The following is an 8892-nucleotide window of genomic DNA, read 5'->3' as shown; positions in this document are numbered from 1 at the left end:
CGGGGCGTGTTGTGCAGACACAGGGCCTTGTGTCCGTGCAGGGACAGAGGCTTTGCCAATGACCCACCCTGCTTTGTTCTCATGCCAAACTCCGACTTCTGCTTAAGAGACTCCCTAGGGCAGGGGTCAGCAATCTATGGCACGGGTGCCAAAGGCGGCACGTGAGCTGATTTTCAGTGGCACTCTGCTGCCAGCGTGGGGTTCCGTCTGCCGGCCCCGCTCAGCCAGGCCCGCCTGGATGGATGGAACCCAGGGGCCAGCAGCGGGCTGAGTGGGGCCGGCGGCGGGGATCCTGGCTGGCAGGGGCCGGCGGACAGAACCCCACACCGGCAGCATGGATCCCGGGTGGCAGGGGCCGGCGGACGGAACCCCACACCGGCAGCATGGATCCCGGGTGGCAGGGGCCGGCGGACGGAACCCCACACCGGCAGCGGGCTGACTGGGGCCGGCGGCGGGGATCCCGGCTGACAGGGGCCGGCGGACGGAACCCCACACCGGCAGCATGGATCCCGGGTGGCAGGGGCCGGCGGACGGAACCCCACACCGGCAGCGGGCTGACTGGGGCCGGCGGCGGGGATCCCGGCTGACAGGGGCCGGCGGACGGAACCCCACACCGGCAGCGGGCTGAGTGGGGCCGGCGGCGGGGATCCCGGCTGACAGGGGCCGGCGGACAGAACCCCACACCGGCAGCGGGCTGAGTGGGGCCGGCGGCGGGGATCCCGGGTGGCAGGGGCCGACGGACGGAACCCCACACCGACAGCGGGCTGAGTGGGGCCGGCGGCGGGGATCCCGGGTGGCAGGGGCCGGCGGACGGAACCCCACACCGGCAGCGGGCTGAGTGGGGCCGGCGGCGGGGATCCCGGGTGGCAGGGGCCGACGGACGGAACCCCACACCGACAGCGGGCTGAGTGGGGCCAGCGGCGGGATTCCGGCTGGCAGGGGCCAGCAGACAGAACCCCACACCAGTGGCTCAGCCTGCTGCCGGCCTGGGGTCCCGGTCGCTGGCCCCGCTCAGCCCGCTGCCGGCCTGGGGTTCCATCCGCTGGCCCCTGTAAATGTAAAATGTGTTACTGGCACGCGAAACCGTAAATTACAGGGAATGAATGAAGACTTGGCACAGCCCTGCTGAAAGGTTCTCGACCTCTGGCCTAGGGAGTCCCAGGAGGCCCTTTCTTGTACTAAAGATTAGCTACCACCAGGGGGCACTCATCTCACTGATCCTCGCACTACGGCTCACCCCAGTTTGCTGAGGACGAAACGTTGCGGGGGCCTCAAGCAAGGCATCTGAATCCAGACACGGGCACGCCAGGGCTGGACCCCCAGTGAGGGCGCTGCCTGCCACAGGGGCCTCGTTCAACCCTTGGCCCATGCAACCCTTGGCCTCTCTTCTGAGTCCGCAAAAGGGGACAATTTGCACGAGCTGTGACATGGCCTGTGGGTGGCAGGAACTGGACTATCTACCTTGAGGAGGTGTCCGTCCCCCATTCCTGTACTACCTGAGCATCGCCCAGCTAATATATTTACTCCCCACCCTTGTGAGGTAGGGCGGTGCTGTTATGCCCACATCATAGATTGGGAAACCGAGGCAGGAGATGTCCCCAAGGTCACACAGGATGTCTGTGGCAGAGCAGGGAATTGACCTGAACCAGAGCTCCTAAGTTGCTGGCTAGTGCCCTAACTTCTACGCCATCCACCCTCTCCAGAGGTCCATCCAGTTACTTCGCAGAAGCCACTGAATGACCAGCAAATATTAACAACTTTTGGATACCGCTGGATTTAGCGTTTTCTGTCACGTAGCCTATATCGCCCCAAGGTGCCTCACCAACACAACCCACATGAGAAAAATCTGAATACAGCACTGGAGGCAAGCCACAGATGTGCTGTGGAACGGGACATGCTGGGAGCTGTGCTTTCTGCAAGCCCCATACACTTCCACTCTCAGAGCAGTTGGAGTCTGCGCCCAGTTTCTTTGCAAAGAGTGGCCCCCAGGTTCCCCCAGTGGCAAAGATTGGGCGCCCTGTTGCGTACAGGGGCATCACTGCACAGGATGAGCACATGGCTCGAGGAGCAGGTCCCCTGCCAGCTCGGGGGGCACTGCACGCCCCTTGCGTAGCTCTGGCTGGCTTCCTGCATGGTCCATCGTGTCCAGCAGTTGATCAATATCTCTGCCACCACGGCACTTCCCAGCCTGCCTCACACACCAAGAGAGAGTGGCGCATTGCAGCTGCACTCAGCAAGGCAGATTTGTGCCGAATGTGGCAGGGAGGCAGATGGCCCTGAGGCTGGGGCTTTGGGGAATAAATTCCTTTGCCTGTGGCACTCGGTGGAAGGTAAAGGAGATCACATGCCTTAATAGATGAAGGATGTGTGGGAGCAAACACAAGGCAGAATATACAGGGCCGGCTTTAGGAATAATAGGGGCAATGCTCGGCCCAGCACAGCCTCTTGCTTTGTCAAAGTGTTGCATGGACACCAGCTCCACCTTGCAAGGCGGGTCAGTGTTATTATCCCTATTTTGCAGATGGGGAAACTGAGGCACAGGGCGAGGGGCGGGATTTGCTTAAGATCACACAGCAAGTCAGTGGCAGAGCCCACCTGGGGGTCCTGGCTCCAGCCTTCTGGTGTGACCACGTCACCTTTCTCTTTGGGGGAAATTCTAGCCAAATTAGTTGTGGGGCTCCCCGACTCACCTTTCACTTCTTCCCCAGCCACGACGAACAAGCCTGTGGGCTCTGCAACGCCCACAACTACCATGATGGAGAGCTGGAAAGGGGGATCTCAAAAGTGCCTCGGAGAGGGATGAGTGCCGACGGAGGAGCTGGCACCTGGGCTCCTCTTCTGCAACAGGAGATCTAGACACACACACACACACAGGGGTGTGGCGCAAAACAACCCAGCCCCTCCTGCCAGCAGCCCTGGAGAATGTAGGCTGAGGCCTTCGGTCTTCGTGTCTGAGCAGAGGAATTCAGGCCCATGTAACAGCAGCTCTTGGAGCACTGGATACTGACCTGTCACTCTGCCCCGATCATGTGGCGAGGCCATGAAATAAAGTCCGGTCTCTCCCCAGCACCCTTGCGTGGCAGTAGGAAATGAATGGAACAAATTCAGGGCTGCGAGTGTTCACAAAGTTGGGGGTTTTTTCTCTTAAAGCCCAGTGCCTGGAGTTCTTTTAAAAAAAGAAAGTTTCTAGCCCTTGTGCTGGTGGAGGAAAGCCAGTAAACATGGCGCAAGGGTCTGAAACCAGAAGGCAAAGAGGAGGAACCAACAATTAGTCTTATTAATAAAATCTCATGATTTTTAAGCCAAACTCACGATTTAGAGCACTCCCTCCTGGTCTGCTCTTCTGCGCTCCCTCTAGTGTTCACTAGGATCTACTGCATCTGCTCACTACTCTGGGCAATTAGACACAGCCCTCCTTCCCCAGAGCCACCGGCTGTATTAACAAGGAGCCGAGTGTTCTCTGGAGAGCCCTGTGCTTCCCTGTCCCCATCAGCCTCCCCGCAGAACAGCCCCGGAGACGCACTAAGTGCAGAAAGCAGTGACAGCAGAATTAACCAACAAGGGACAGGATCAGCTTAGAGCAGCAGCATCAATGGCTGGCGGGACACTCAGTGACAAGCCGTTCACCTCCAGCACTGCCTTGCAGCTTGTCTACATGGACAAGTTAATTCAGATTAAGGTGGGGTGTGAATAGCTCCATATGGGAACAAGCCTGTCAATGCACACGGAGCGCACCCGTGTGATCTCCCACGGCTGTGCATTCAGACACATACCTAGCCCTTCACATCGGAGCACGTAGCCAGTCACTTGTGTGCGCACTAGCACAGAGATGGGAATGTGTGGGCACAGGGAAAGCAATGTGTAAGGGTGCGAGGGCACGGCTGTGCCCAAAGGAACTCGTGCACCGCACGGTGGTGGTGTGGAAGTGCGTGCAGGATGTGTGGCGGGGTTGGGTTTTTTGCACAAATAAATGTGTGTGCACATGTAAGTGTTCACAAGGGCCAGCCGCACAACACTGGCCCTGATTCCTCACTCCAGCACTGCAAGGGAACAGGGGGGCTTTGAAAACACCCCACAGCCACTGCAGCCTTCCCCTCCTCCTCCATAAACACAGCCAGCCCATGCCCCGCAGCCAGCCAATACGCCCAGCCTGTCTTAGCCAACGCGCAGGTCCAGGGCTGACTTCAAGTGAGAAAAACAAACCACAGCCAAAGGCAAGAGCCCAGCCCTCCGTCCCTCCCAGAACTTGGCCCTGTTGTGCGCACACGCGCTCACCGCGAGGGCTGAGGCATGCTGGGTTACCACCGGGGAGCTGCCCAGGCTCCGGCCCATCATGGCTGCTGACGTCCGGCAAAGACCGACGAAAGCCAGCGGTGACAGGCAGCGCTAATGCCTCCCTCGGGGAACGCTGCCTACCCACTTCCCAGAAGGACGCAATAGCCTGGCCTGTGTTCAAGAAGCCAAAGATCTCCCGAGGTCTCACTCACCCTGCCTGCAACCTCCAGCTACCAGGGAGGTTACCCCCTTTTCTCCTTGCCCTGGCCTTTGTCTAGTTACACTGTAGGCTCTTGGCTGCAGGGACTGGCCCTTATATATGTCTGTGCAGCACCTTGCACATTGGGGCCCTGATCAGTGATTGGGGTCTCTCTGTAACATAAATATGTGCCGTGGGCTCTTTAATTTGATCAGCAGCTCTGGGTTGTGTCTGACTTGAAACAGGCATCCAAGGGCGGGGGGGGAACCCACCAAAATATTTTCCATCCAGGGTGGGAGTAAGCGCCACCTGAGTCTCCAAAGGGAGCCCTGGTAGCGCCGCCTGGTGGCTGTCGGAATGAGATCCGGCGCTCGAAGCCACGGCCTGGTTTAGACTCTGCTAGCAAACCGTGAATAGACGCGAGTGTAGCATGTCTAACGTGGCAGCAGGTGGCACCACCCTGCTGCGATTCACAGACACCACCTGGGCAAACCCCTCCTGCCCAGCGTCCTCCGGGGCTTTCCAGGGACGCAGGAGGGCCTGGGCAGGCTTTGCAGGGGGGCTGCGTGCGGGGCTGGCACCGCTGGGCAGGCAGCTCCCGGGGAGGTGGCGCTGGTGTGCCGTACTTAGCACCGGGATCAGAGAGGAGAAAGCGAGCCCAGAGCGACAGCGCCGGGCCACGCGCTCATTCTCGCTGTGAAATCCTAGCAGCGGTGGCGCTCGGTGCCAGCTGGGGGCTGGGCATCGTGTGTGCAGGGAGGTGGCGCGGGGGGCTGGGACAATAGGGGACGTCGCCCCAGGACAGGCCTTGCCAGGGCTGGGCGAAAGCAGCCGTGAGGGCCAGGGCCAAGGCGGTGCGGTGGGGGTGGAGGCAGCCGGGGGGTGGGGGGCGTGTCTCCAGGACAAGCTTGGCTCTGTAGCAGCTCTGCAGATGGCCCGGAGGGAGCTGGCAGGCTGCTGCAGCAGCTGAATAAGGGGAAAAGCAGAGCGAGCCCCAGGCACCTGACCCCGTGCATGGCCCAGCGGGCCCAGGGCCCCAAACCCCTGCCCTGGCTCCGAGGCCTTGGAGCCGTCTGTTGTGTGGCTTTGGGGGGGACGGCCTGGCACATCAGGACCGGCATGGGGCAACGTCCCTCCTGCTCCCCAGAGGAAGGCCCGGCCCTGCGGGGCACCGAGCCGACGGGGGAGGAGAGAGGGGGGCAGCTTGGGCCCCGGACGGAGGGAGACAGGCAGAGAAGGAAGGAGACACGCGGCGGAGAGTAGAAGGGGCCATGGGAGAAGCTTAGGCCGCAGGAGCTTCCCCCCCCACTAATCCCCTAATGCACTTGAAAGGCAGTGAGGATTTGCACTGGCAGCAGGGGGGCACCAGCCTTTAATCAGGGCTGACAGCCTGAAATGCGCCCCCTCCCTCCCCCCGGCCCCGCATGCCTGCACTGGGGCGCTGCACTTGGGGAATCAAATGTGGCAAGCGGTCGGATTTTGCCAGCCCCCAACCCGGGGGTGCCCTAAAATGCCAGCCCAGCACGTCGCCACGTCGGCCCCCCGCCCCCGGCGTCAGTCGGTTCCACTGCAGCAGGGTGACCCCAGGGGTGACCCTGCCTCTTTGCTTCCCAGAATCCCTGTCCTCGGGGGCTGGGCCTGGGGCAGGGAGCAGGGTTCAGGCCAGAGCTGGGGAATCAGCCCCCAGCTAACCGCCCAGACAAACATCCTTATCAGCCTTCTGCAAAGCCAGCAGCTGGGCCCCGCCCCGCCCCGGGGTTCGGCCACAGGCTCCTATCAGCACTGGCTGGCCCTTCTGCCAGGGAACACAGCCCAGCGAGTCAATCATTGACAGAACCGGCCCAGCCGCTCTTATCAGCCCCCCCTCGCCCCCCAGCAGCAAACACACTGGGCCCTGCAAGGGGGCACCTTCAGCGGGGTCCAGTCCCCACAGCCCGCCAGCCCTTGGCCTCTCGCTAGCTAAGGTGCCAGTGGGCGCCCATCACCCCCATATCTGTGCTCCTACCAGTCCTCACGCACCCCCTCCCCTCCCTGTGATCGAGGCCAAGGGTCAGCCCGTCAGAGCAGGGAACTGACCCAAGTCTCTGGAGTCCCGGGCTCGGGCTCTACCCACTGGGCAGCACGTCCTTTCTGCTGAGTCCCAGGGGCCGACCGTAAGGGAGGCTTCTGTGAGCTAGACTCTGCCCCTCGGGAATGGGCCTGAGGACCCCCCCACACACTCATCTCACATAAGCCACCAGCTTTGGGGCACGGCTCATGCTGAGCTGGAGCCATCCCCCTCTCCCCTGCATTGACAGACTCGGTCCCTCTGTTGCTTTTCTTACTAGCACAAAGCGGAGACACTGGCACGAGTTTGTTCAGTCCTCAGCCTAGCTCCCCAGAGAGCAGTGGCCGTGTGGGACCAGGGGAGGGCTGCGTGTCTCGCTCCCGCGGGGTCAGCAGAGGCTGGATGGGGCTCAGGGTAACATGCTCCGCTCCTGGAGGAGGCGGTGCCTGGTTCTGCAGCGCCCCCTTTTGGCCGAGCTAAAAGCGGCCCCGACCAGCGTCTCGCCCAGTAAACCCAAGCTCCCTCGCTGAGCTCCTGATCGCGGCTCGGACGCGCAGCTATCCCCATGAAGAATCTGGTCTGGCTCTTATTAAGCAAACAACTTTCTTGCCCCACCGCCGCCATCCTGGCCAGCCGCTCCGAGGGGAAGCCTGGAGCAGATGCTGTGCCATAGGCCAGTGTCTGGGACCCACGATGCTGCACTTCACGCAGCACTGCACCACCGGACTGTGCCAGAGCAGCTTGAAGCCTGTCATCAGCATCGCCGTAACCATACAGGAAGCAACAGCAAGTTCCCAAGCTGTGGGATGCCATGACCCCCGAACGATGGGCCGTGGCCAAGGAGCAGCCAGGGTTGGTTACAGGGGGCTTCTCCCCATGGCTCCGAGTCTGGGGCTCAGCATGTGAAGACCAGAGCAGCATTTCTCTGCTCCAAAGACCCCATCCGAACCCAGGGAAGGAAACAGAGCCAGACAAGTAGCCACATCCCGGCCAGCGAGAGTGGATAATTGTCTGAGGCCCTGCCAATGGGCCGCAGCCCCACTCCAGTGGGAACCCCTCTGAGGCCCATCGGCAGGGGAGGCTGCCCCTGCTGTCCCTGCTCTGGTGTTCTGCACAGGTCCTCAGTCTCCCTGGCCTCCGATCTGGCCCCCATTCGTGCCAGCGTGTCGCAGGGCCGGCCTGGCCTCCAAGCACAGGGGCCGCTCTGCTGCTGCTCTGCCCTGATCTCGTCGCTCTCTCCTATGACAGGCGGTCAGGGCTCTGCTGGAGGAAGCTCAGGATCTGGCCCCCAGCATGGGATCTGCCCAGGCCAGGAGCCGAGAGCCTGGGGCATTGCAGCCTCCACTGAACCCGCCTTTCAGGTTGGGGCAGCTGAGCGTTCCTGGGATCGCAGGGGTAACGTGTCGATCGTCTCTTCCCTGCCGTCACTGGAGGCATGGCCCCTCCACCCAGCCATGCCTCCCCCCCTTCCCCAGGATAAAAGACCCCCTCCCAAAGCAACCCAGGGGCAACTGCAATCAGTGAGTTCCCGTTGCCTGCCCAGAGCATCCTGCCTCCTGGGGGGCCTTTGGGGCGGGCGGGAGCTGCCTGGGGTCCCGTCTGGGCAGATTAGTGCACGGCTGAGGCTGGCCCTGCCCGGGAGCAAGCATGCTGGGAAACGGCCCGGCGGCTCAGCCAGCTGCACCAGAAAGGCGCATTGTGCCTTTAAGACAAAGAGCCCCGGCACAATACCGGCTTTGTGTCAGGGTGTGCAGAGCTTTGCCCCACGAGGGGCCGGGACATGTATGGGCTTGAGTGAGCCCTGGCTCCTGGGATTCCTGGGGCTCCCACTCCTTCCTGCACGCTGGGGAGGAATGTGCTGCCACACAGACACGGGCCGGAGGAGCTGCAGCCCTGTCAGCAGGAACTTGGCCGGGCGCAGCCCCGGGCCTGGGCAGCTGCGCGGGCGCGGCACCAGCAGGAGCAGCGGGGGACTCTTCTACCCCGTCCCTCAAAAATGGGGGGTCGGAGCCTGTGTGCGTTTGCACACGCAGCTAGTTCAGCCAGCCAGGCGGCCACAGCCAGAGTGCGGATGAGCTGCCCCACAGGAGGGAAGATGGGGCTGCAGTGCGGGTGTGGGCACCTCGTGCTGCTAGGGAGACAGTCCCCCAAAAGACGGGTTCCCAGCCTGGCACCTAGAGAGGACAGAACCCATATTCAGCAGAGAAGGTGGGGGTTCTGCTCGGGGTTGGACGGGGACTGCAGGGGGCTGTGGGTCAGGACTGAAGGTCCTGGGCAGATCTGGGTGTGGGGAGCCCAGGGCTGGGACAGCAGGGGGCTGTGGGTCAGCAGTGAGGGTCACTGGCAGAGCTGTGTGTGGGGAGCCCAGGGC

Source organism: Mauremys mutica, chromosome 9 (assembly GCF_020497125.1).
Source record: "Mauremys mutica isolate MM-2020 ecotype Southern chromosome 9, ASM2049712v1, whole genome shotgun sequence".
Lineage (NCBI taxonomy): Eukaryota > Metazoa > Chordata > Testudines > Geoemydidae > Mauremys > Mauremys mutica.
Note: the sequence above shows the minus strand (reverse complement) of the source record.